Raw genomic sequence first — 27,721 nt, 5'->3', positions numbered from 1 at the left:
ATAGCTCTAAGAACTAGAAAGATTAGCGCAGCCAATGGATATAAAACTGTGTTCCCTGGAAAGCATCCTGAGAGTCCCTCAGGGGTAACACCAACTTTAATTCAAGTTTTTTTAAGTTATACTTTTTTAAAAAAGACAATGAAAATATACACATACATAGATATGTACCAAAAGTATCAAAAAATGTATGGGGATGATGGATGCGAGTTTGGAATTTTCGACACCCCTGAGAGAGACAAGGGGACTCCAGGGGAGGAACCTGCAGAGGCGGTGGGTACACAGGTGTGAGATAGTATCTTTAAACCTTTTCCTATTTCTTAAATATTGCAGAATCAACAAGACACACACCCACAGATGTATTTCATATCAAATTTCAAATCTTCATAAACTCCAAATCTTTATAAAACAGTCACACATCAAATTGTGCTGCCGGATGAATTTATTTTTGTATACATATTGGAATAAACTTTCTCCTGACCTCTTGGTTTAATTAAAAATTTTCTAGTGTTACATGGTGAACTGTTAAAAAAAAATGCTTACCAATTAAAAATGTTGAACTGCCACTAAGAATCTTGTTTCACTATATTTTGTTTAATGAGGCAGTGGAATGCTTTTTTAAATTTAAAAATAATTTCAGACTTACTCAAAGGTTACAGTACAGCACAAAGGATTCTAGTATGCCATTTATCCACCTTAACCAATTTTAGCATTTTACCATGTTTGTGTTATTGTTCTCTCTCTCTGTCTCTATGTACACATGCTCACACACACCTACACACCTTTTTCTAACACATTTGAGAGTAAGTTGCGTGTATCGTGCCCCTTATTTAAAAAACTCTTTGGTATTATTAAAAACAAGGGCTTATTCTTACATTACCAAGTACAGCTATCAAATTCATGAATTTTAACATCGATACGATACTACAGTTCCTATTTCAATTCTATCAATTATCCCAGAAATGTCCTTTATAGCATTTGTTGCTGTGGTTAAGGTTCAGGATCTAGTTCAAGGTTATCCATTGCAGTTAGTTACCATTTTTCTTTAGACTTCTTTGATCTGAAACAGATTCCCACTGTCTTTATTTCAGGGCCTTGACAGTTTGGAAGTGTACCAGCCAGTTGTTTTTGTGGAGTGTCTGATGCTTCTCACAAGTGGATTCAGGTGATGACCTCTGCAGGAACACCGTAGAGGTGAGGTGTCCTTCTCAGTGCCTGGTATTGGGAGGCACATGTGTCTGGTTTGTTTCATTTCCAGTGATATGTCAATGAAGGTGGTGTGCTCCAGGTTTCTCTGCAGAAACCATGAGAGCCATGTTTTGACTAAAAATGAGAGAGATGAATCAAAAGATTTATTTAGAACTTTCTAGATGGTGGCTTCACTGTTGCTCTGAGAATGCCATCAAGCTGGGCATGCCAACCTGCTGTCTGAGCTGTGAGGCATTTTTGTGGCTTGAGAAGGGCAGCATCAGCAGCCTGTTATGTGGCTGGGGCTGCGAAAGCCATCAGCCTCAGGAAGTCTGACACAGAACCCCTGGTGTGAGCAGAGCTGAACAGAGTCAGTCCTACAGCAGGAGCCAGCCCCAGGCTGCTGAATGTGGTTGTCCCCTGTGGTGGTGATGCCATCTTCAAGATGGTCTTTCTTCTGAGCTAGGATTGCTGAATGACATGCCGCAAACCCTGTGTGGCCTGACCCAGTCTGGGACAGTGGCCTCTCAGGAGAAAAACAGGAAATTAGAACATATGCACTTTCCACAGATTGCCTAAATTACGAGTTTCTCAGTGGTTCCATGTGGCTTGAATAACAGGATAATTTTCCCTCATGGAGTAGAATACCCAAACTGATTAAGATGTATTTTATTGAATAACATTTTGTTTTAGTAAATTATATAATGCCTAACATGGTTCTAAGCACTTTCACAGAGTCACTCAGGAATTCATCTCACAAACTTTTACTGGGCTAGGAAATGTGATGTTGCCAAAGCAGGTATTATGGCACCTGTCCATGTTTTATAGATATGCTTGGTATGGTAACACGGTTGGTTGTTAACTGTAAGGTTAGAGTTCGGAGCATACCCAAGGTACCTTGGAAGAAAGGCCTGGCAACCTACTTCTGAAAAATCAGCCAGTGAAAACCCTGTGGAGCACAGTGTTACTCTAACACATGTGGAGTTGCCTTGGAACCTCTGCCCTGAAGGAGCACACAGCCTGTGGAAGGGAAACAAAAACATTTCAGTCATTTGAGGCTGTTAGAAGGGGCCATGCAAATACCGAAAAAGGAAGGCCTAATGGCGGGTGCCTGCAGAAGGTCTCACAGAGTTAATGATCTCTTAGTTAAGTCTTGAGAGCTAATGAGGTGTTTACATTTTAAGTGGTACCAGCATTTTAAACAGACTGGATAATATATGCAGAAACACAAAGGTAGATGGTAAATGATGGTGGGCTTGTAGAACGGGTCAGGCACAGAAGTAAAGATTTGAGTCAAGTGGGGGGTTTTCTGTATATATGATCATGTCATTCAGGAATATAATTTTACTTTTTCTTTTCCAAACTAAACCCAGAACCAACCCAGTGCCGTTGAGTCAATTCCGACTCATAGCGACCCTTTAGACGCCTTTATTTCTTTTTGTTGTCTTACTGTTCTGGCTAGGACTTCTAATACAACACTGAATGGAAGTGAGAGCCCTTGCCTTGTTCCCGATTTCAGAAGGCAAGCTCTCAATCTTTCTCCATTAAGTGTAATGTTGGATGTTAGTTTTTCATATGTGCCCTGAAGCATATTAAGGAAGTATCCTATTCCCATCTTCTTGAGTGTTTTCATTAAGAAAGGGTGTTGGCCCAAAGCCCATCAAATGGGAAAAACACAGTCTTTTTAACAAATGGTACTGGCAAAACCGGATGTCATCTGCAGAAAAATGAAGCAGGATCCATACCTCACACCATATACAAAAACTAATTCAAAATGGATCAAAGACCTAAATATAAAGCCCAAAACTATGAAGTTTGTAGAAGAAAAAATAGGATCAATGCTAGAGGCCCTAATACATGGCATTAACAGGATACATACCACAACTAACAACACACAAACTCCAGAAGATAAGCTCGATAATTGGGATCTTCTAAAAATTTAACACTTATACTCATCAAAAGACTTTGCCAACAGAATAAAAAGAGAACCTACAAACTTGGAAAAAATTTTTGGCTACTACAAACCAAAGGCCTAATCTCTAAAATCTACAAGAAAATCCGCCACCTCTACAACAAAAAGACAAATAATCCAGTTAAAAAATGGGCAAAGGAAATGAACAGATGCTTCACCAAAGAAGACATTCAAGTGGCCAACAGACACATGAGGAAATGCTCAGGATCTCTAGCCATTAGAGAAATGCAAATCAAAACAACGATGAGATACCATCTCATCCCGGTATTACTGGCACGAATCAATAAAACAGAAAATAGCAAATGTTGGAGAGGCTGCAGGGAGATCGGAACTCTTATGCACTGCTGGTGGGAATGCAAAATGATACAACAATTTTGGAAAATGATATGGCACTTCCTTAGAAAGCTAGAAATAGAAATACCATATGATCCAGCAGTCCCACTCCTGGGAATATATAATAGAGAAATAAGAGTCATCAGACAAATAGATACATGTACACCCATGTTCATTGCAGCATTGTTCACAATAGCAAAAAATGGAAACAACCTAGATTTCCATCAACAGATGAATGGATGAACAAATTGTGGTAGATACACTCAATGGAGCATTAAGCAATGATAAAGAATAACGATGAATCTTTGAAGCATCTCGTAACATGGATGCATCTGGAGGGCATTATACTGAGTGAAATAAGTTGATTACAAAAGGACAAATATTTGAGACCACTACTATAAAAACTCATGAAAAGGTTTATATACAAAAAGAAACAATATTTGATGCTTACGAGGGAGAGGAGGGGTAGGGATGGAAAAACAATAGACAATAGATAAGCAATAACTTTGATGAAGGGTAAGACAGTACACAATACTGGGGAAGCCAGCATAACTTGTACAAGGCAAGGCCATGATAGCTTTACAGATACATCCAGTTTCCCTGAGGGACTGAATTGCTGGGCCAAGGGCTGTGGGGACCACGGTCTCAGGGAACATCTAGCTCAATTGGCATAACAGAGATTATAAAGAATATGTTCTACATTCTACTTTGGTGAGTAGCATCTACGGTCTTAAAAGTCTGTGAGCGGCCATCTAGGATACTCCACTGGTCTCACCCCTTCGGAAGCAAAGAAGAATGAAGAAAACTGAAGATACAAGGGAAAGATTAGTCCAAAGTACTAATGGACCACATCTACCACGGCCTCCACCAGACTGAGTCCGGTACAACTAACTAGTTGGTACCTGGCTACACCACTGACTGCTCTGGCAGGGATCACAACAGGGGGTCTCGGACCAAGCTGGAGAAAAATGTAGAACACTAACTCATAAAGAAAGACCAGACTTGCTGGCCTGACAGAGACTGGAGAAACTCTGAGAGTATGGCCCCCAGACATACTTTCAGCTCAGTAATGAGGCCAATCCTGAGGTTCACCCTTCAGCCAAAGATTGAAAAGGCTCATGGAACACAACAAGATGAAAGGGGCGCACCAGCCCTGGGAAAGGGACTGGAAGGCAGGAGGGAACAGAAAAGCTGGTGATAGAGAACCCAGGATTGAGAAGGGAGAATGTTGATATGTCGTGAGGTTGTTAACCAGTGTCATACAACAATGTGTGTATTTTTTGATGAGAAACTAGTTTGTTCTGTGAACTTTCATCTAAAGTTCAATAAACAGGAAAAAAAGTTAAAGAAAATTCAGAGGAAATTTCAAATCCTAAGGTTGTTTAATCCATAGTCAATCAGCACTCAAATACAGAATAGAACAAAGGCCTGGCCTGAGTCTGAAAGATATTCCAGTCACATACTTTAGGAGTTTTGATTTTATTCAGAGCTTCGTAGGTTAAAAGCAGGAATTCTGGAGTCACATAATGATCTAATAGAAAGCAAGCCATCTTCCTTCCCCACTGGGCTTAAATAAGAAAACTGGAAGAAAAATGTACTAAATGGCAATTTGGTATCTTACCACTGGACAGGTAGGATGATTTCATTCCAACTTAATTTTCCTACCTTCCAAGATTTAACTGGCTGGAAAATAACCTCCATCATGGTCCTCCTGGAAAAGCCTGTGGTGATAAAAAATATATATATGTAAGCAAATAATTGTGAGTTATCTGCTATAGATAAGAGCTCTAGGAAAGGAATCCATACAGTAGTACATTTTGATGGATGGTGCTATAGAATCTTATTTTCAGTGCTCTTGGGAGGGAGCACTCATGGCTAATAAAAGATTGTGGCAAATTTGCTAACATGTCCTGATGAGGGAAGTCCTTCCCGGGATAACTGGGAAGTCGGGGCAGTAAAAGTGGGCTGTTGTTGTTCTTGTTGTTAAGTGCTGTTGAGTTGGTTCTGACTCATAGCAACCCTGTATACAACAAAAGGAAACACTGCCTGGTCCTGCGTCATCCTCACAAGCATTGCTGTTTCAGCCCATTGTTGGCAGCCACTGTGTCAGCCCATCTCATTGAGGATCTTCCTCTATTTCTCTGATCCTCTGCTTTACCAAGCATGATGTCCTTCTCCAGGGGTTGGTCCCTCCTGATAACATGTCCAAGGTATTTGAGGTGAAGTCTTGCCATCGTCGCTTCTAAGGAGTATTTTGGCTATACTTTTTCCAAGACAGATTTGTTTGTTCTTCTGGCAGTCCATGGTGTATTCAGAATTCTTCCCCAACACCGTAATTCAAAGGCATTGCCATGGATTGAATTATGTCCCTCCAAAATATCTGCCAACTTGGCTAGGTCATGATTCCCAGTGTGGTATGATTGTCTACCATTTTGTCATCTCATGTGATTTCCCTATGTGTTGTAATTCCTATCACTGCGATATAATGAGATGGATTAGTGGCAATTATATTGAAGAGATCTACAAGATTAGATACTGTCTTAAGCCAATCTCTTTTAAGATATAAAAGAGAGAAGAAAGCAGAGAGACATGGGGACCTCATACCACCAAGAAAGCAGCGGCAGGAGAAGAGCGCATCCTTTGGACCTGAGGTTCCTGCGCTCAGATGCTCCCAGATCAAGGGAAGATTGATGACAAGGACCTTCCTCCAGAGCAGACAGAGAGAGAAAGCCTTCTCCTGGAGCCGATGCCCTGAATTTGGACTTGTAGCCTGCTAGACTGTGAGACAATAAACTTCTCTTCGTTCAAGCCAAAAAAAAAGGGCAAAGGAAATGATCAGACACTTCACCAAAGAAGACATTTGGTCGGCCAACAGATACGTGAGGAAATGCTCACAATCACTAGACCTTAGAGAAATGCAAATCAAAACAACAACGAGATACCATCTCATGCCAGCATTATTAGCACGAATCAATAAAACAGAAAATAACAAATGTTGGAGAGGCTGCGGAGAGATTGGAACTCTTATGCACTGCTGGTGGGAATGCAAAATGACACAACCTTTTTGGAAAATGATATGGCACTTCCTTAGAAAGCTAGAAATAGAGATACCATATGGTCCAGCAATCCCACTCCTGGGAATATGTCCTAGAGAAATAAGAGTCGCCACATTAATAGACATATGCACACCCATGTTCGTTGCTGCATTGTTCACAATAGCAAAAAGATGGAAACAACCTAGATGCCCATCAACAGATGAATGGATAAACAAACTGTGGTACATACACACGATGGAGTATTATGCAACGGTAAAGAACAACGATGAATCTGTGAAGCATCTCATAACATGGATGCATCTGGAGGGCATTGTGCTGAGTGAAGTAAGTCAACCACAAAAGGACAAATATTGTATGAGACCACTACTATAAAAACTCATGAAAAGGTTTGCACACAAAAAGAAACAATCTTTGATGGTTACGAGGAGGGGTGGGGATGAAAAAGCACTAAATAGACGATAGGTCACTGGTAACTTTGGTGAAGGGTAAGACAGTACACAATACTGGGGAAGTCAGCACAACTTGGATAAGGCAAAGTCATGGAAGCTCCGTAGATACACACAAACTCTCCGAGGGACTGAATTGCTGAGCTGAGGGCTATGGGAACCTTGTTTTTGGAGAACATCTAGCTCAATTGGCATAACATAGTTTATAAAGAAAATGTTCTACATTCTACTCTGGTGAGTAGTGTCTGGGGGTTTTAAAAGCCTGTGAGCAGCCATCTAGGATACTCCACTGGTCTTACCCCTTTAGGAGCAAGAAAGAATAAAGAAAACTAAAGATGCAAAGGAAAGATTAGTCCAAAGGACTAAATGGACCACATCTACCACGGCCTCCACCAGACTGAGTCCAATACAACTAGATGGTACCCAGCTACCACCACTGACTGCTCTGACAGGGATCACAACAGAGGGTCCTGGACAGAGCTGGAGAAAAATGTAGAACAAAATTCAGACTTGCTGGCCTGACAGAGACTGGAGACACCTAGAGAGTATGGCCCCCGGACACCCTTTGAACTTAGTAATGAAGTCACTCCTGAGGTTTCCCCCTCAGCCAAAGATTGGACACATCCATAAAACAAAACAGGACCAAAGAGGCACCCCAGCAAGGACTAGAAGGCAGGAGGGGACAGAAAAGCTAATAATAGGGAACCTAACGTTAAAAAAAAAAAAAAAAAATTTTTTTTTTTTTAAGGTTGAGAAGGGAGAGTGTTGACATGTTGTAAGGGTGGTTAACCAGTGTCATAAAACAGTATGTTTACTGACTTTAATGAGAAACTAGTTTGTTCTGTAAACCTTCATCTAAAGTACAAAAAAAGAAAAAAAGAAAGAAAGAAAGGGTATTGTATTTTATCAAATGCTTTTTCTGTATCCATAGAGATGGCCGGGTAGTTCTTTTCCTTTGTTCCATTGATGTAGTGTGTCACGTTGACTGATTTTCTAGTGTTGAAACATCCTTGCATTCCTGGAATAAATCCCACTTGGTCATGGTATAGGACTGTTAATATGCTGTTGAATTTCGTTCACTAGTATTTTGTTGAGGATTTTTGTATCTATATTCGTAAGGGATATTGGCCTTTAGTTTTCTTTTCTTGTGGTGTCTTTTTCTGGTTTTGGTATCAGGGTTATGTTTGCTTCATAGAATGAATTAGGGAATGTTCTTTCCTTCTCTCTTTGAACATGTTTAAACAGGAGTCGTGTCTATTCTCTAAATATTTGGTAGAACTTTCCAGTGAAGCCATTTAGTCCAGTAGTTTTTTGTTGTTGTTGTTTGGAGGTTTTTGATATTGATTCAGCCTCCTTACTTGTTTTAGGTCTTTTGAGATTTTCTACTTCATCTTGAGTCAGTTTGGGTAGGTTGTGGACCTTTAAGACTTGGTCAGTTTCATCCAGGTTCCCCAGTTTGTTTCTGTGCAGTTGTTCGTAGTCTATCATAATTCTCGTTATATCTGTCAGGTCAGTTGTGACGTCCCCTATTTTATTTCTTACTTTGGTTATTTGCATCTTTTTCTTTTTTTTCTTTGTCAGTCTAGCCAAAGGTTTGTCAGTGTTAGTGATATTTTCAGAGAATCAACTACCGGTTTTGTTAATTCTATTGTTTTCAATTTTATTTATTTATGCGCTAATATTTGTTATTTCCTTTCTTCTAGTAGGTTTAGGCTTAGTTTGCTCTTCTCTTTCTGGTTCCTGAAGTTGTAGAGTTGGGCTGTTGCTTTGAGAACTTTCTCCTTCTTTCTGGGGGCATTTATTGTTGCTGTGAGTGTTTCTCTTGGTACTGCCTCCTCTTCTGTCGATCAGTTTGGGTGTTGTGCTTCCATTTTCACTCGACTCAAATAAATCTGTGATTTCACTTTTGATTTCTTCCTTGACCCACTAGTAGTTGTTAATTTTCATATGTTTGTGTATTTTCCAGGTATTTTTTCTTTTTTTCTGTTATTGATTTCTAACTTGACTACATTGTGGTCAGAGAAGAGACTTTGTATGATTTCAGTCTTTTAAAATTTATTGAAACTTGTTTTGTGACCTAACATGTGGCCTGTTCTGAAGAATGATCCACGTGAACTGGAATAGAATATATATTGTGCTGTTATTGGGTGAAATGTTCAATATATGTCTGTTAAGTCTAGTTGGTTTGTAGTGTCCTGTGTTTCCTTGTTCATCTTCTTCCTAGATGTTCTGTCCAACGTTGAAGTTGGTGTACGAAGTCTCCAACTATTATTGTAGGGCTATCTATTTCTCCCTACAATTATATCAGTGTTTGCTTTAAATATTTAGATGCTCTGATGTTACATGCATATATATTTATAATGCATGACACTTTTATCACTATATAATGTCCATCTTTATCTCTTCTAACAGATTTTTGTCTTGAAGTCTACTTTGTCCGATACTAAGATTGCCACCCCAGCTCTTTTTTGGTTACTAATTTAATTTATATGGAATATTATTTTTTCATTCCTTTCACTTTCAACCTATTTGTGTCCTTTGTGGGTCTAACATGTGTCTCTTATAAACAGCATATAGTTTGGATCATGGTTTTTTATCCATGCTGCCACTCTCTGTTTTTTTAGTTCATTTACATTCACTGTAATTACCAATAAGAAATGACTTACTGCTGCCATTTTGTTTCTTCATGTGTTTTAAACTCTTCGTTTTTTTCCTTTACTACTGCTTGTGTTTGTTGGTTTATTGTAGTGAGCAGTTTGGGTTTACTTCTTTTTCCTTTGTGCAAGTTTTTTAGATATTTTCTTAGTGTTTACCATGAATATTGCATTTAAAAGCTTGCATTTATAACATCCTATGTTAAGTTGGTACCAACTTAACTTCAGTAACATACAAGAAATTCTTTACCGATACTGTTACTCCCCCCCACCCCATGTGTCTGTCAGTTTGTTGTACTGTGGGGGCTTGAACGTTGCTGTGATGCTGGAAGCTGTGCCACCAGTATTCAGATACCAGCAGGGTCACCCATGGAAGACAGGTTTCAGCTGAGCTTCCAGACTAAGACAGACTAGGAAGAAAGACCCGGCAGTCTACTTCTGAAAGACATTAGCCAGTGAAAACCTTATGAATAGCAGCAAAACATTGTCTGATATAGTGCTGGAAGATGAGCCCCCCAAGTTGGAAGGCACTTAAAAGATGACTGGGGAAGAGCTGCCTCCTCAAAGTAGAGTCGATCTTAATGACGTGGATGGAGTAAGCTTTCAGGACCTTCATTTGCTGATGTGGCACGACTCAAAATGAGAAGAAACAGCTGCAAACATCCATTAAGAATCGGAACCTGGAATGTATGAAGTATGAATCTAGGAAAATTGGAAATCGCAGAAATGAAATGGAACTCATAAACATTGATATCCTAGGCATTAGTGAGCTGAAATGGACTGGTATTGGCCATTTTGAATCAGACAATCATATAGTCTACTATGCTGGGAAGGACAACTTGAAGAGGAATGGTGTTGCATTCATCGTCAAAAAGAACATTTCAAGATCTGTCCTGAAGTACAACACTGTCAGTGATAGGATAATATCCATATGCCTACAAGGAAGACCAGTTAATATGACTATTACTCAAATTGACGCACCAACCACTAGGGCCAAAGATGAAGAAACAGAAGATTTTTATCAGCTGCTGCACTCTGAAATTGATCGAACATGCAATCAGGATGCATTGATAATTACTGGCGATTGGAATGTGAAAGTTGGAAACAAAGAAGAAGGATCAGTAGTTGGAAAATATAGCCTTGGTGATAGAAACAATGCTGGAGATCGAATGATAGAATTTTGCAAGACCAATGACTTATTCATTGCAAATACCTTCTTTCACCAACATAAACCGTGACTGTACACAGGGACCTCACCATATGGAACACACAGAAATCAAACTGACTACATCTATGGAAAGAGACAATGGAAAAGTTCAATATCATCAGTCAGAACAAGGCCAGGGGCCGACTGCAGAACAGACCATCAATTGCTCATATGCAAGTTCAAGCTGAAACTGAAAGAAAATCAGAGCAAGTCCACGAGAGCCAAAATATGACCTTGAGTATCTCCAACCTGAATTTAGAGACCATCTGAAGAATAGATTTGACACGTTGAACACTAGTGACCGAAGACCAGACGAGTTGTGGAACAACATCAAGGACATCATCCATGAAGACAGCAAGAAGTCACTGAAAAGACAGGAAAGAAAGAAAAGACCAAGGTGGATGTGAGAGGAGACTCTGAAACTTGCTCTTGAGCGTCGAGCAGCTAAAGCAAAAGGAAGAATTGATGAAGTAAAAGAACTGAACAGAAGATTTCAAAGGGCGTCTCGAGAAGACAAAATAAAGTATTAAAATGACATGTGCAAAGAGCTGGAGATGGAAAACCAAAAGGGAAGAACACGATTGGTGTTTCTCAAGCTGAAAGAACTGAAGAAAAAATTCAAGCCTCAAGTTGCAATAGTGAAGGATTCCATGGGGAAAATATTAAATGATGCAGGAAGCATCAAAAGAAGATGGAAGGAATACAGAGTCATTATACCAAAAAGAATTAGTCGATATTCAACCATTTCAAGAGGTAGCATATGATCAGGAACTGATGGTACTGAAGGAAGAAGTCCAAGCTGCTGTGAAGGCATTGGCGAAAAACAAGACTCCAGGAATTGATGGAATATCAATTGAGATGTTTCAACAAACAGATGCAGTGCTGGAGGTGCTCACTCGTCTATGCCAAGAAATATGGAAGACAGCTTCCTGGCCAAATGATTGGAAGAGATCCATATTTATGCCTATTCCCAAGAAAGGTCATCCAGCTGAATGTGGGAATTATAGAAGAATATCATTAATATCACATGCAAGCAAAATTCTGAAGATCATTCAAAAACGGATCAACAGGGAACTGCCAGAAATTCAGGCCGGTTTCAGAAGAGGACGTGGAACCAGGGATATCATTGCTGATGTCAGATGGATCCTGGCTGAAAGCAGAGAATACCAGAAGGATGTTTACTTGTGTTTCATTGACTATGCAAAGGCATTCGACTGTGTGGATCATAACAAACTACGGATAACACTGCGAAGAATGGGAATTCCAGAACACTTAATTGTGCTTATGAGGAACCTTTACATAGATCGAGAGGCAGTTGTTTGGACAGAACAAGGGGATACTGATTGGTTTAAAGTCAGGAAAGGTGTGCGTCAGGGTTGTATTCTTTCACCACACCTATTTAATCTGTATGCTGAACAAATAATCGGAGAAGCTGGACTATATGAAGAAGAACGGAGCATCAGGATTGGAGGAAGACTCATTAACAACCTGCGCTATACAGATGACACAACCTTCCTTGCTCAAAGTGAAGAGGACTTGAAGCACTTACTAATGAAGATCAAAGACCACAGCCTTCAGTAAGGATTACACCTCAACATAAAGAAAACAAAAATCCTCACAACTGGACCAATGACCAACATCATGATAAATGGCGAAAAGATTGAAGTTGTCAAGGATTTCATTTTACTTGGTTCCACAATCAACAGCCATGGAAGCAGCAGTCAAGAAATCAAAAGATGCATTGCATTGGGCAAATCTGCTGCAAAGGACCTCTTCAAAGTGTTGAAGAGCAAAGATGTCACCCTGAAGACTAAGGTGCGCCTGACCCAAGCCATGGTATTTTCAATTGCATCATAGGCATGTGAAAGCTGGACAATGAATATGGAAGACCAAAGAAGAGTTGACGCCTTTGAATTGTGGTGTTGGCAAAGAATATTCAATATACCATGGACTGCCAAAAGAATGAACAAATCTGTCTTAGAAGAAGTACAACCAGAATGCTCCTTAGAAGCAAGGATGGCAAGACTGTGTCTTACATGCTTTGGACATGTTGTCAGGAGGCATCAGTCCCTGGAGAAGGACATCATGCTTGGCAGAGTACAGGGTCATCAGTAAAGAGGAAGACCCTCAACAAGGTGGATTGACACAGTAGCTACAACAATGAGCTCAAGCATAACAACAATTGTAAGGATGGCACAGGACCGGGCAGTGTTTTGTTCTGTTGTGCATAGGGTCGCTATGAGTCGGAACCAACTCGACGGTACCTAACAACAACTATTACTCCCACACACCCACATTTTGTTGTTACCACTAATTACGTCTTTATATTTCGTGTGTCTTATAACAAAATTTTATTCTTGCTTTTTTATATATTTGTCATTAAAAAGCATGAAGGACAAAACAGAATTATCAAGCACAAATTGCCCATGTAATTTCCTTTACTAGGGGTCCTTTGTTTTAATGTATGGCTTTGAATTCCTTTCTAGTGTCTTTTCCTTCCATCTGTGGAACTCCCATTAGTATTTTTTTGTAGGGGTGGTTTGGTGGCTATGAACTCTCTCAGCTTCTGTTTGTCTGTAAATGTTTTAATTTCACCCTCATTTATGAAGGGCGGTTTCGCTGGGTATAGTATTCTTAGATGAGAGTTTTTCTTTTCTTTCAGCACTTTGAATATATCATTCCATTGCCCTCAGGCCTCCAGTAGTTTTGAGGAGAAATTGGCACTTACTTCTTACCTACTGAGGATCCTTTATATGTGACTGTTTGCTTCCCTGTCACTGCTTTCAGGATTCTGTCTTTAGTCTTACTTTTTGAGAGCCTGACTATGATGTGTCTCCGTGTTATCCTGTTTTAAGTTCCTGGAGCTTCTTGGATTTGTAGACTCATGTACTTCATCAGATTGCAATATTTCTTTTTTGGTTTCTTTTTATATCTTTTTTTTTGTTTTTTTTTTTTTAGATCCTAATTTTGTTCATGCATTGTTTTTCTTATAAATCTTTGTGTTTAATGTTGCTGTCTTAGGCTGCGTTCTTTAGAGAAGCAAAACCAATAAAGCATATAAATATATAGAAAGAGATTTATATCAGGGAAGTGGCTCACACCGTTGTAGAGGCTGTAATGTCCCAAGTCTGTGGGTCAGGATAGAGGCTTCTCCTAATTCATGTAGCCACAGGGGTGGCAAACCCAAGATTGCCAGGTCGGAAAAACAGGGCTGTTGCTCACAGGCTGTAAAGACTGACGAATCCCAAGATCAGCACGCAAGACCACAGGTAAGCTGCTAGCTCAAGTCCCAAGAACCAGAGGTCAGATGAAGAGGAACCAGCTGCAGGATCCAGAACAACCAAAATCACCTAAGTCCTTCCAGAACTTCTGCCCGCACTCAATGCAGGCCACATGCCCAGGGAAATTCCCTTTCAACTGATACAGTGTGTTCCATCATGGAGATTATCATGTATCAAATTTGATCAGGAAAGTGACCGCAATATCACACAACTGACAAAACACTGAGAATCACAGCTCAGCCAAGTTGGCACACTATCTTAACCACTTTACACAGTTGTGTTATATTCTTTCATTATTTGGTCTTCCATAGATTTGATTTTACTCCCTTTCTCATGTTCATTTGAACGGGCCATCTTTTCTCTTTTGAGTGTCTTGTGGTTTTTTTGGGGGGGGCACTGGAATTTTTCAGGGTGTTAACTTTCTCAGTTCTCCCCAGTATTTTGTGGCTTTACCCACACTACTTTCTGTAAAAACAAAACAAAACAAAAACTCTTAGGCAAGCAGAACCTTTGGCCTTTGGTTACTGCTTCCTTTCCCTTTCTGTGATAGCTCCTTCTTTCTCACCGGTTAAATTAGGATTTAGAAGTTCCAGATCTTGGTTTTAAACTTCCAACGTCTCCTAAACACACTAGAGAGAACACTCTGTAGTCAGTCTATCCACCAGTGAGCACCACCACTTAGCCAAGATTTTCCCGCTGTATGAGCCTTGTTGATCTGTTGATTCTTGCCTGTCTGCAGTTCCCCGCTGCTGCCCTATGCTCCCCAAATCAGAGTCCCTCAAGGCTGAGCACCATTTCCTTGTTGTATGTCCTCTTGTATTTGTGGGGAAGGGTTGGAACAATGGTGTTTACACCATCACCTTCCAAGAATCTCTCTTTAATCTAAAACAGTTCCTCAGCCTTTTTTTGGTCTCTTATGATACTAATATTTTTTTAGAATCCAGGTAAGTTATTTTATAGAATGCCCCTTACTTGGGATGCGTATGGCTAGGCCATGATTCTGAGTAGTTTGGCAGGTATTATGTAATCATCCTCCATTTTGTGATCCGATGTAAGCAGGCAATCAGATGAAAGGGGAATTACCCTGAGGGTGTGACCAGCATCCAAAATGTATGGATACTGTGGCAGAGCTTGCTCTTGACCCTGCATCCTACTCCTTATCCTCTGACCTCTGATTCTTGGGACATGAGCCAGCAGCCTGCCGTCGGATCTGCCAACTTTGGGTTCATCAGCCTCTGCAACTACGTGACTCAGGAGAAGTCTCCAGCCTGACACCTGACCCACGGATTTGGTGCTTGCCAGCCTTCACAACTGCATGAGCCATTTCCTTGAAATAAATCTCTCTCTGTATGTATTTATATATATATTCCTTAAACTCCTCTAGAGAACCCGGCCTAAAGCGCTCATGTTTAGATTTAGGTTGTACACCCTACTGAACACCATATAATTGGTTTGTGTCCTTCTCAGGACATCACATCGGGAGGCCCGCAGCACCCATCTGCCCTCATTGGGGATGTCAGCTTTGATCACCTGGTCCAGGTGTTGTCTAGTTTCTCTGCTGAACGATTATCATCATTCTCCTTGCAACAAGCGATAACCTGTGAGGACACATTACTGTTTATTTTTAAGCCAATTTGAATTGAGTTTTCTGTTATATCCAACAATAAAAACTGCTAACTGGTTCATAGGCCCACTGATATTGTAGGGTTTACTGCTGATTACCATGGAGAAATGGGGGCACTCATAGCTTAGAAGTAGAATTCTCACCTTCCATGAGGAAGACCTGGGTTCCATACCCAGCCAGTGCCCTTCACGCACAACCACCACCCACCCATCTGTCAGTGGAGGCTTGCGTGTTGCTGTGATGTTGAGCGGGTTTCAGTGGATCCAGACTGTGATGGACTCGGAAGAAAGGCCTGGCGATCCACTTCTGAATATGAGCCAGAGAAAACCTATGGATCACAACTGTCTGATCCACAAGTGATCATGGGAATGGCCCAGGACTGGGCAGTGTTTTGTTCCATTGAGCATGGGGTCACCATGAGTTAGGGGCTGACTCGGCAACAGCCAACAACAACACACCATGGAGAAACAGGTAAGGGATTCTGAAGAAAGAAATAGGAGTGATTTCTTCAAAGCTTTAAGTGTGGTTTCATGGGAGCAAAGCTGGCCCTAAGTGTCTGGGTATCCTGAGTGGGCTAATGGTTTGGTGAATCTTTTTATTCTTTGACCTTATTTTGTATGGGCTAGACAAGAAAAAAAAAAAAAAGATTATTAATAAAAACTGCCTACTTCATTGAAAATAGATTTACCGTTAGTTACACTGAATTTAACATAATATTTTAACTTGCTTGCCAAGTGCAGCGGTCTTTCATTTCGATTTTTTCACCATTCTTAATCGGGTCGTGTTTGTTACAACCACAAAGAGTGGTTATGTGTAGGAATATACAAGTTTCATTCAAAATATATTTATTTTTTCTGCATATTACGTTGGCAAAAATGTTTCCTACATTTCTGTTATCCTTGTTCTCCTGTTCTCCCTTCAGTTTGGGGGGTGTGTGTGTGCATGTGTGATGTGCAACTGTCTTAGTTTGAGTTTCCCCAGATCTAGTCTCTGAGAAAAGGATTTAAGTATATAAGTAATTTACTGGGAGGTGATCTCAGGAAATACCAGGAGGAAAATGGAGATGGGAGACAGGGAAAGGAAAGCATCAAATAAGGCGCATTCTCAAGTGACTGTGTGTGTGTGTGTGTGTGTGTGTGTGTGTGTGTCTGTGTCTGTCTGTGTGTGTCTCTGATTGTCTTGGTTTGGGTTCCCCCCAGAAACAGACCCTGAGATAAGGATTCAAGTACAATTCATTTGCGGGGAGTAAAGGGGATGCTGGTAGAAGAGTCTGGAAGTGGGGAAGAAAAGTCAACCAATAAAGGTTTGTTATTAAGCCAGTCCCCACTGGGGCAACGGGAGGTCATCTCAGTGGGAACCTCAGGGAAATGGTATAGAACATAGGCCTCAGAGTTTGCCCACTGGAGAGGGGAGGGAGCTGGATCAAAGTAGACAAATCACCGGTGCTGGTAACCAGCAGTTCATTGTGTATTGCGTGGCTTCAGAATTTCATATGCCTGGGACTGTCAACTTAGGCCACTTTCACCTAACCGGTCTAGGTTTGGTGGTGTAGCTGGGAGGTGCAGCATGCAAACGTCACATGTGGGAAGTACTCAAGAAAGATAGTTTGAAGCTTAAAAGGAAAGTTTCTTTATCTCCACTTCTGTGGGTATCTCCTCCGGTGGGGGCAGAACCAACCTATATATCATTGCTCAACTAGTACTGTATTTCTAAATTATTTCAGTGATGTTTAGGAGGAGGACGCTAAGATTTAGGAATTGTGGACTCTTGTGTTATTTCACCTGTGCTACTGGTTTGTTTGGAGCCCTGGTAGTGCAATGGTTAAGAGTTCGGCTGCTAACCAAAAGGTCGGCAGTTCAATTCCACCAGCCGCTCCTTGGAAACCCTGTGGGGCAGTTCTGCTGTGTCCTGTAGGGTCGCTATGAGTCGGATCCGACTCGATGGCATCTAATGACAACAACACTGGTTTGTTGGATAAATGTTTTAATTTTTGTGAAGTTCAGTGTTTTTGGATAGGAAATGATGGGGCTCTGTCATTATGGTGGGCAGTAGTCAGGGAAAAGTTCATGAAGAAGGTGGTCTTGAGCTGAAGCCATTTGGGTAAGTGAGGCAGAATAGAATAGGGGAGGTAGCCTGATTAATGTGCAAAATGGAGATGGTCCTGAAGCACTAAGTTGTATGGGCTGTTGTGCCCCGCCCATCCCCATTACACACATTCCTGCGGCTTCTTGCTGCAGTGCTCAGCCTGGTGGCCTGGCAGGCCAGGGAATCGACACTTCAGCAGTGACTGACAGGAGTCAGGAGATAAATAACCCAGCTTCCTCCACCTCTGGTGGGACAATTCTGAGGTATATTCTACCCATTCTTTCTAACTTCCCCAGTGGCATTAAGCTCCAGTTGCCAGTGACATACTCAGTTTTAAAGGATACTTTTTTTTTTTTTAAGGTAAAATCATGGCACTCGTACAAATAAAAATAGGGTTTAAGGTGTGTTTAACTCATTAATGAAAGAAACAGGAAAATGTCACAATTGATTCAAAGGAGAACTCAACCAGCATACCCATATAACTATATAGCAAAATTTCTCTATAAAGGGCCAGATAGTAAATATTTTAGGCTTTATGGGCCATATTATTTCTGTTGCAACTATTCAACTCAGCCACAGTAGCCTGAAAACAGTCATAAAAAAACCATTGCCATCAAGGTGATTCCAGATCACAGGGACCCTATAGTACAGAATAGAACTGCCCCATAGGGCTTCCACGGCTGTAACCTTTAGGGAAGCAGACTGCCACATCTTTCTCCCACAGAGTGCTGGTGGATTCGAACTGCCAACCCTTTGGTTAGCAGCCGAGCGCTTTAACCACTGGACCACCAGGGCACCTTTGAAAAGTCATAGACAATGTGTAAATAAAGGAGCAGTTGCTGTATTTCGATAAAACTTTATTTAAAAAAAAAATGGCAGGTACATTTGGCCCCAGGCTTAGCTTGCTGACCACTGATAGAGGCAATGAAGAATGCTACAGTGAATTTACAAAAAGACATGAAACTGGCCAATAGCCACAGGACACAATTTGCATCTCTGTGGGCAAGAGTTATTTGCATTATTATCAATTTTCTACAACTGACAGAATTGAAAAGCACTCAAAGACAAGGAAAGGCAGAAATAACCCAGAAGGGTGTTCTAGATGGAACACCCAGTAGCCTTTTACAGTGTTGCCTGCCTTCTTATCCCTGTCTCCCCTCCCTATCAGCGCCTCCTGGCGGCACCTCCTAAATAAACTTACACACCAGTACTTGTCTCAGAGTCTGCTCCCCGAGACCTCAGACTAAGGCAGGTGACATTGGCCTGATGAGAGGTGAGAAATGGAGGGACTTAATTAGCAGCTGAGATTGGAAAGTTGGGCTGGAAACCAATCAAAGAGGTCCTGAGTACCCAGCCAGGGAGTATGGATGTTAAATTCTCAGCCGTGGGCTGCCAGCAGGGAAGCAGCCTGCTGGGAAATGATCATTCCTTTGGTGTGGGCCCACAGGACGGACTAGCGGTGACAGACATTGGGGAGCTGCCAGAGTTACTGAGGTGCCCGCGGTCCAAGGCCTGAGTGGGTGTGGAGTTAGTCAGACTGGGAAGGAAGACAAGAGACTTGCCGACAGGAAGACTCAGCAGAAGTAGGAGTGATTGATGTGCGGAGTAGAGTCAGGGAGGGGTCTGGGTCCTTCCCTCTGAGGTTTCAAGCCTGGTGCTGTCGTTAACAGAAAGGGGAGCAAGGACTTCAGAGGAAAGGAATTTTAAATGGAAAGTCAGCATTCGAAGCTAAATTTGAGAGAAAGAAACCAAAAATGACTGTTTCCCTTTGTACTCTTTTGTGGATAAATATCTGTGAGTTAAGAACAGGAGGCAGGAAGGGAATAAGAGAACTCCACAAACCCTTATTTTTTGTCTTTGTTTTTTTTATTGGAACCAGACAAAATAAACAGTTAAAATCCAGAAGTAAAGCATGTGTCTGCCCACTCAATGATTTGACTTCTGTCTGCTCTATCCGCAGACTCTGATGAAATGATAAAGGGATAGAATATACTAGAAAACAGGGAGCAGGAGGGGAGAGGAGACAGTCAATGCCTAATTGGAGAACAGGGCCTGTGGAGAAAGTCGTGATTAAACTAGAAGCTTCCCACTGTAGGTGAGCCTCATCTTTGTAGGTAGAGGTGCCACACAATGTGTGATGCCCTAACAGGCAGGTCCAATGGAAATCTGTGGGTAAAGCCCTTTGTAAATAAAAAGGCCATCTGTCCACTGGTTTGTTGTCCCAGAGTGATGGGGAGTTACTTAGAGTATATATCCTAACCCTCTGGCTGGGTTAGGCCAGTGAGAACCGTGAGGAGATAGATTTGGTGCGGCACTGAACAGATGTAGACCATCTTTCCTGGCTTTAGCAAAAACACTTGCAGCCTTTTAGAAAAGAGTAAGAGGGTAAGTTCTTCAAGAAGATAAAAGAATTTGTCTTTAACCTTCCTGTTTGCTGGAGATGGGATTATAGCCACCCAATGGGGCCGGGAGTTTTTGTTTTTTTTTTTTTTCCCCAAGATAAACAGTTTGGGGTGATTCTCAGGCATGTTATTCAGTTTTCTGTTATCTGCAGTAACTTGAGGTCAGTAGAAACGGATTGTAGAGGGGCCATAAAATTACCATAACCCCCAAAGAAAGTATGCTTCTGGGGTATGAGCTCTGACACAGGGCAGAGATATTTTCCAGTGCTCACTGGATGTGTTTTGACTTCTAAGATGGAGAAACTTGGAGGAGAGAAATAGCTGGTTCTGGATTAAGAATGGGATTATAGAAGGGGCCCAAGATGGCGGATCCATAGTGAAGGGGCTAAAATAATAGTGTGTTAGAACAGCCCAAAGAAGGCAATCAGAAAGGAAGGAGCACAATAGCCAGGATGCTTTTAAGGAGAGAGCATGACTTCTTAAACCGGAATAAGAGCTAGAGAAAAATTGGGATGCTGTCTTAGTTATCTAATGCCATTATAACAGAAATACCACAAGTGGGTGGCTTTAACAAAGAGAAATTTGTTTCCTCACAGTAAAATAGTCTAGAAGTCCAAATTCGGGGTGGCAGCTCCAAGGGAAGGCTTTCTGTCTCTGCTGGCTCTGGGGGAAGGTCCTTCTCATTAATCTTTCCCTGGTCTAGGAGCTTCTCTGTGCAGGAACCCCTGGTCCAAAGGATGTACTCTGCTGCCAGCCCTGCTTTCTTGATGGTATGAGGTCTCCCTGTCTCTCTGCTCACTTCTCTCTTTTATATCCCAAAAGAAATTGACTCAAGACACAACCCAATCTTGCAGATTGAGTCCCGAATCATTAACATAACTGCTGCCTATCCCCCTCAAGGAAACCCTGGTGGCATAGTGGTTAAGTGCTACAGCTGCTAACCAAAGGGTCAGCAGTTCGAATCCACCAGGCGCTCCTTGGAAACTCTGTGAGGCAGTTCTACTCTGTCCTATAGGGTTACTATGAGTCGGAATCGAGTCGACAGTACTGGGTTTGGTTTTTTTGGTTTTATCCTCCCTCAGTAACATCATAGAGGCAGAATGTACAACACATAGGAAAATCACTCCACAATCAACAGCCATGGATGCAGTAGTCAAGAAATCAAATGATGCGTTGCATTGGGTAAATCTGCTGCAAAGGACCTCTTTAAAGCATTGAAAAGCAAAGATGTCGCCTTGAAGACTAAGGTGTGCCTGACCTAAGCCATGGTATTTTCAGTCACATCATATGCTTGTGAAAGCTGGACAATGAATATGGAAGACTGAAGGAGAATTGACACCTTTGAATTGTGTGTTGGCAAAGAATGTTGAATATGCCATGGGCTGCCAAAAGAACGAACAAATCTGTCTTGGAAGAAGTACAACCAGAATGCTCCTTAGAAGCAAGGATGGTGAGACTGCATGTTAACATATTTTGGACATGTTGTCAGGAGAGATCAGACCTTGGAGAAGGACATCATGCTCAGCAAAGTACAGGGTCAGCGGAAAAGAGGAAGACCCTCAACGAGGTGGATTAACACAGTGGCTACAACAATGAGCTCAAGCATAACACTGATTTTAAGGATGGCGCAGGACCCGGCAGTGTTTCTGTCTCTTGTGCGTAGGGTTGCCATGAGTCGGAACTGACTTGACGGCACCTAACAACAACAACAACAAGGAAAATCATATCAGATGACAAAATGGTGGACAGTCACACAGTACTGGCAATCATGGCCTGACCAAGTTGATACTCATATTTTGGGGGACCACAATTCAATCCATGACAGATGTCTTAGGGCTGTTGCATCCAGACCAGTCTGTTTTGTCCAGGAACCACAGGGGGTGTAAGTAGGCAACACTGGACTGAACCTTATACTCTGCAAACCAAGATCGGATGAGGGTGGGGGAGGACCAAAGGCAGTAGTCTAAGTAGTACCCCTTCTGTGTGGACCCAAAGATGATCCAACTTGCCCACTGATAGTGCCCCAAGATGTGGCCAAGAGGGGCTTCTGCTCTGGGCTTTGCACTTTGTCCCCCCTTGAGCCACACCCCTCCCCATGGAGGGAGATGTCCACAGGGCCAAAGGGTTGTGCCAACCTGGAGCCCACCCCCTCACTGACCCCGGACCTTGCTTCAGATACGCAGAACTCTAGAATCCCTCCGCAAATGGCCCCAGCCCACTTCCAGTGTCTGCTCCCTTCCAAATCCCTCCTCCCGAGGGCTGGCTCTACTGCTGGCATAGCATCCGTAGAGTGGAAGGTTTGGGAGGAGTGAGAGATGGACAGTTCTTGGGCATGAAGCCTGGGGTGTCTACAGGTGGGGTGAGACCCCTCGCAGTGCAGCTGTCAGAGGAAAAGAAGGGTGATAGGCTAGGAGGTAGGCTCCGGATCACCTCATGTCCCCATGTTCAGTCAGGCACAGACTCTGAGGAGTCTGAAAATTTTCAACTCAAACCTGGCCTTCCAAGTCCTTCTAAAGGAGGAGAATAGAATATATCTTAGTTAACAGCTTGTAGGTATGGCCTATAACTTGTAAATATTCAGGCATAAAGTACATGGGCCTCCATTTGTCCTCTGAAAATATTAATGTTCATCCAGATTCCCTTGGGAGACATGAGAGCCCAGACAAGGTCAATGGCACATTGGCCCCAGTATCCACCTAGACCATGCATTTGGCCCTAGGTCCTAGAAGTCTGACCCCTTGACTGTCAGTCTGTCCAGCAGCAATCTCCCTTGGACATGAGTTTGTACAGATCCTCAAATACTCTTGGTGGGAAAGAGATGATCTTACTGCTGCCCTCCTCCTTGGGCTCCACACAAAACATACCTGCTCTATCTGGACTCCCTGCCAGAGGTGTAAGTCTGAACAGGAAGACAGGAGTGGGGTAGACCATTCAAAGGAAAACCCAAGGTTCAGAGAGAATGGCCTTCCAGAGACTACTTGGTAGTTGCCACTCATACAAAACTGAGTGACGTGAAACTGGATTTGTGAAACACTCTGACATATGTACTTGTCTCTCCCAGCAAAAGACATGAATGCCATTGGTCAACCAAGATTGAGACTTTTAAACATGCCTGAGTTTCTGAGGCACAGTCTCTGACACAAAACCCACTTTTTTGGTGATGGCAACAGGCATAACCAAGAGCCTTCCCGAGCTGTGTGGGTTTCCATGACCCACAAGATATTAAGTTATTTTGGAGAGCAACTGCTTTGTTTCTTGTGCATCCCTCTTGATAATGTCCGGATTCTAGCTATGGGCTGGCATTAGTTACATAGAGCATTTATTATTTATGGAAGGTGTTACAGTATTTAGTTATCTCCATATTAGAGGGTGTTCTTCCGCTGATAGTTCCTGCAAGGAATCTACAACTTAGAAGGAAGGCATTCTTCAGAGGAGGCTCAGCTGTGCTCCAGCCCACTTCTTAAGACCAAGGTCAGGAATTTTAAGTCCCTAATCCCCAGAACGTGGGTTGAATGAGCATGTTGCTATGATGCTGGAATCTATGCCATCGGTATTTCAAATACCAGCAGGGTCACCCATTACGGAGAGGTTTCATAAGAGATTCCAGACTAAGATAGACTACTTCTGAAAATTAGCCAGTGAAGACCCTATGGATCACAGCAGAATATCGTGTTTGATATTCCCTAGGTTGGAAGGCACTCAAAAAACCCTCAACGCACTCAAGTGTAACAACAATCATGAAGATGGCACAGGATCGGGCAATGTTTTATTCTGTTGTACATGGGGTCAGAATGAGTTGGAGCGGAAAACTACCAACAACAGTCCCCACAAACATAGATGCGAGTACATATGTGTGCACATGGAGAAGTTAGTTTGCTTGGTCAGTTATGTTTCAATGGAAGTTTTGCATCTGTTCTGGTGAGATTTTTTGTTTTGTCCTCCCAATGGTGATGTGATGGCTTGTTCGCACACCTGAGCACCTCCCTAGAATTCTGATTTGAGCAAAAACAAAGTAGGTCTGTACAATAGTAGAAAGGAAAGGTCTCCAGATTACAAACTCTATGGGAAAAATCTAATCACGGAGAGAACATGTGAACTCTTAAACCATTTTTCTGAAGTTTCTAAGTGATACAAAAAATGTTTTGTGCAGCACGTTGTGGATCAATGGCATGGTTTTTGTGTGGGTTATTGGTATTTGATATTTCCTTGCCATTCGTGAAGCTATCCTATCATTTTATGCTTTTGAGTAAGCCATTCTTTAAAAACTCTCCCTTTCAAACTTGATGGCTTCTTCATAAAATCTCATTCACTTACTTATTCAACAAGGATTTATTGAGCACATAGGTGGCAGGCAGGGTGTAAGGTATTGGAGATACTTCTATACAAAGGGAAAGAGCATTCCCAGTGTCTGATTGCCTAAAAGAAGATCTTTTCTTCTTCTCTTTAAACGCTAAAGAAATGGGATCTCCTAAGGATGAAATAGCACCCTAATGGCACTATTTAACTTGGTACAATGATAACCAGAAATATTTCATGTCTTACTAGTAATAATGTGGTTTCATGGATCAGTCAGTTTAGAGATCCAGTTTCTCACTTTTGTTATCTTTTATTATTTATAGAATTGAATAAATGCAGCCTTTTCAGAGACCTTGAATTGGTAAATTAAAGGCAGTGATGTACTCAAGTCAGTTCTTGCCACTTATTAGAGCTGATTGTTAAATTTTCACGAGTTTTGCAAGTCCATCGACATCATATTAGTAGCTTGAAATCAGACATGGTGGGTGTAGTCATACCAAAAACTAGACAAATGCTAAAACTCAGGGCTTTTATTCCCTGATTAATTAGTCAGTGAAAACTCTTTGGTAACATTTTCCAGCATATCACCGATCAAAGAGCAAAGTAAATGACCTAGTGATGAGGTGGACAGCTTGGAGGGACATCAGCATATACAGGTTAGCAAGCTGTCATTTAACAAATCCCAAGTCCTTCACTTTTTTTTTTTTTACTGGTAATACATCTCTGAACTAATTAAGATGAGGTATGACTGAGAGCGATAGAAATATCAGAAAACCAGTGGCTTAAATAAGATGAAAATGTTTTCTCTCTCCCCCAAGTCTATAGGTGGGTTCCATGATGCCCAATGATGTTAAGGACCCAGGTTACCCCTATCTTTTTGTTCCACCACTCATGGCATTCCATTACCAAGATCATGTCATGATCCAAGATGGCAGTCCCAACTCCAGCCATCCTGTCCACATTCCAGCAAGCAGGAAAAGGAAAGGGGAGGAGATGGCATACATACCCCTTTCAAGGACACTTTCTGGAAGTTTCACGCACATTGGCAAGCATTTAGTTACATGACCACACATAGCTGCTCGGGAGAATGAAAAAATACAGTGCTAGTCTAATGGCCATGAGCCTACTTAAAAAGTGGAGGATCTGTTACTGAGGAAGAGGGAGAGAATGGACATTAGGGGACAAACAGCCCTCTTTGCCACACTTCCCAGAGGGCTCTCATGCAAAACAAACAAAAATGGCTCCTGGGGCTTTTTTTTTTTTTTTAAGTTTGCTGTTTTTGTTGAGAATATACGCAGCAAAGCATAGACCAGTTCAACAGCTTCTACATGTACAGTTCATCAACATTCATTACGTTCTTCGAGTTGTGCAGCCATTCTCACCCTCCTTTTCTGAGTTGTCCTTCCACCATTAACATAAACTCACTGACCCTTAAGTTTTCTATCTAATCTTTTGAGTTGCTGTTGTCAATTTGATTCCATATAGATATCTTGAAAGAGCACAATGCTCAAGGAAGACATTTTTTACTAGTTAAGCTAAACTATTGCTTGGCTTTAAGAAGACTTCAGGAGATATGTTTGATTTAAGGTTTAAAGATTATCTTAGGATAATAGTTTCGGAAGTTTATCCAGCCTTCATGGCTCCAGAAAGGCTAGATTCCATTAGAATTTGAAATTTTGTTCTGTATTTTCTCCTTCTTGGTCAGGATTCTTCTACTGAATCTTTGATCAAAATGTGCAGTAATGATAGCCAGGCACCTTCCATTTCTTCTGGTCTCACGGCAAAGGAGGCAGTTGTTCATGAAGGCAATTAACCACACATTCCGTATCCTCCTCCTATTACTGACGTTCCTTCTTTCTCTGTTGCTCCAGGTGAATGGAGACTAATAGTTGTGCCTTGGATGGCTGCTTGCAAGCTTTTAAGACCTCAGGCACTGTGTAAGGAACTAGGAAATAGAACAGAAGCACTAAACACGTTATCAGGCCAGTTAACTAGAATGTCCCACGAAACCTTGACCCTAAACCTTCAAACCCAGGAACCAAACCCCAGGAGGTATTTGATTGTACAGGAGCAGCCTCAGCAGCTACTCGTTTCTTTTTGTCGTTGTTCTAAGTATATCTTCTTAATAAAAAGCTCCTAACAATGTTCTGGGGCAGGGTGACAGATCATGTCAGGACCCAATTTTATAGAGTGTGTATTCTGAAATAACAGTGACAAAATACTAGAGAACAAAAAGTACAGGTCTCTTATTCTTACAGTTACAAAATCTAAAAATGATAAAGTTAGAAGATAAAGATGAAGGAAAAAGAATCAAATTTGTACATGAAATTCTAGGCTATTTGTGGCCTGCGGTCTGGTTTGTTGTACAGGTGAGATGTCCCTCTTGTTTCCTTCATAAAGATGTTTCCCATGACACTTTGACCCACCATGTTTTTATGTAGCCGTTTTCACTCTGTGTGTGTCCTTTACCCTTTGCTACACTAGTGGCATCGACTGTTAGTGAACAAAACAGAGAAATGTTAGAATAAAGAGTATCGAGTTTAGAATTAGGATCATCCATTGCTGGGCAATAGAGTATTCCTAGTGTGTTGGAGGGAAATTGCTTCCACTTACCTCAGTGATTATCTAAGAAATACAAGTTCTTTAGCATTGTTGCTGTTTCATAATGAAGCAGATAAAGCTGCACCAAGCATACTTTGTTACAGACCCAAACACTGACTGATGAATTGCATCTTGTTTGTAATCTTGGAAAATAAAAAAAACTTTGATCTTAGAGAAATTACACAGGTGGAAGAAAACCTGACAGTAGCTAAAACTATGCACTATCAAATTTTTTATTGACTAAAAATTGACAGAAGAATCAAATCATCTTACAAAATTCAGGTATTCAAAATTTAACCCAGGAACTCAGAACTCTGTGGAATTAATGAAGAAACAACAACATTACGGGGCAGGAGCTTTAGTCACTAAAGTTGCATGAAGACAGAAATCTCTTTGAACTATCCCATCTCTAATGTAAAGTTTACAAGGAATAGAATTTACCCCTAAAAACTATTTCCCATAAAATTAAAATTAAATGGATATCTCTGTGGAAAAATAAAGAATCCCAACCCCTACCTCACACTATAGACAGAATTAACTTGAGACGGATCATAAATCTATGGATTAAAAATGAAAACC

The 27,721-nt window shown here is 41.5% G+C and overlaps 1 protein-coding gene across 5 annotated transcripts in view; it reads left to right on the top strand.

Moving 5' to 3' along the window:
* The first annotated feature begins 1,088 nt into the window (after positions 1-1,088).
* Positions 1,089-27,721, top strand: part of RIN2 (Ras and Rab interactor 2) — a 155,062-nt gene continuing 128,429 nt past the window's right edge. For 3 of the 5 annotated variants that reach the window (XR_010319204.1, XR_010319205.1, XM_064275730.1), the window contains exon 1: positions 1,089-1,191. The gene's annotated coding sequence lies outside the window, so the exon portion shown is untranslated. The remainder of the gene's footprint in view (positions 1,192-27,721) is intronic. The other 2 variants (XM_023549986.2, XM_064275731.1) reach the window with 2 other exon arrangements.

Source organism: Loxodonta africana, chromosome 24 (assembly GCF_030014295.1).
Source record: "Loxodonta africana isolate mLoxAfr1 chromosome 24, mLoxAfr1.hap2, whole genome shotgun sequence".
Taxonomy (NCBI): domain Eukaryota; kingdom Metazoa; phylum Chordata; class Mammalia; order Proboscidea; family Elephantidae; genus Loxodonta; species Loxodonta africana.
Note: the sequence above shows the minus strand (reverse complement) of the source record. Positions and strands in the feature narration are given on the sequence as shown.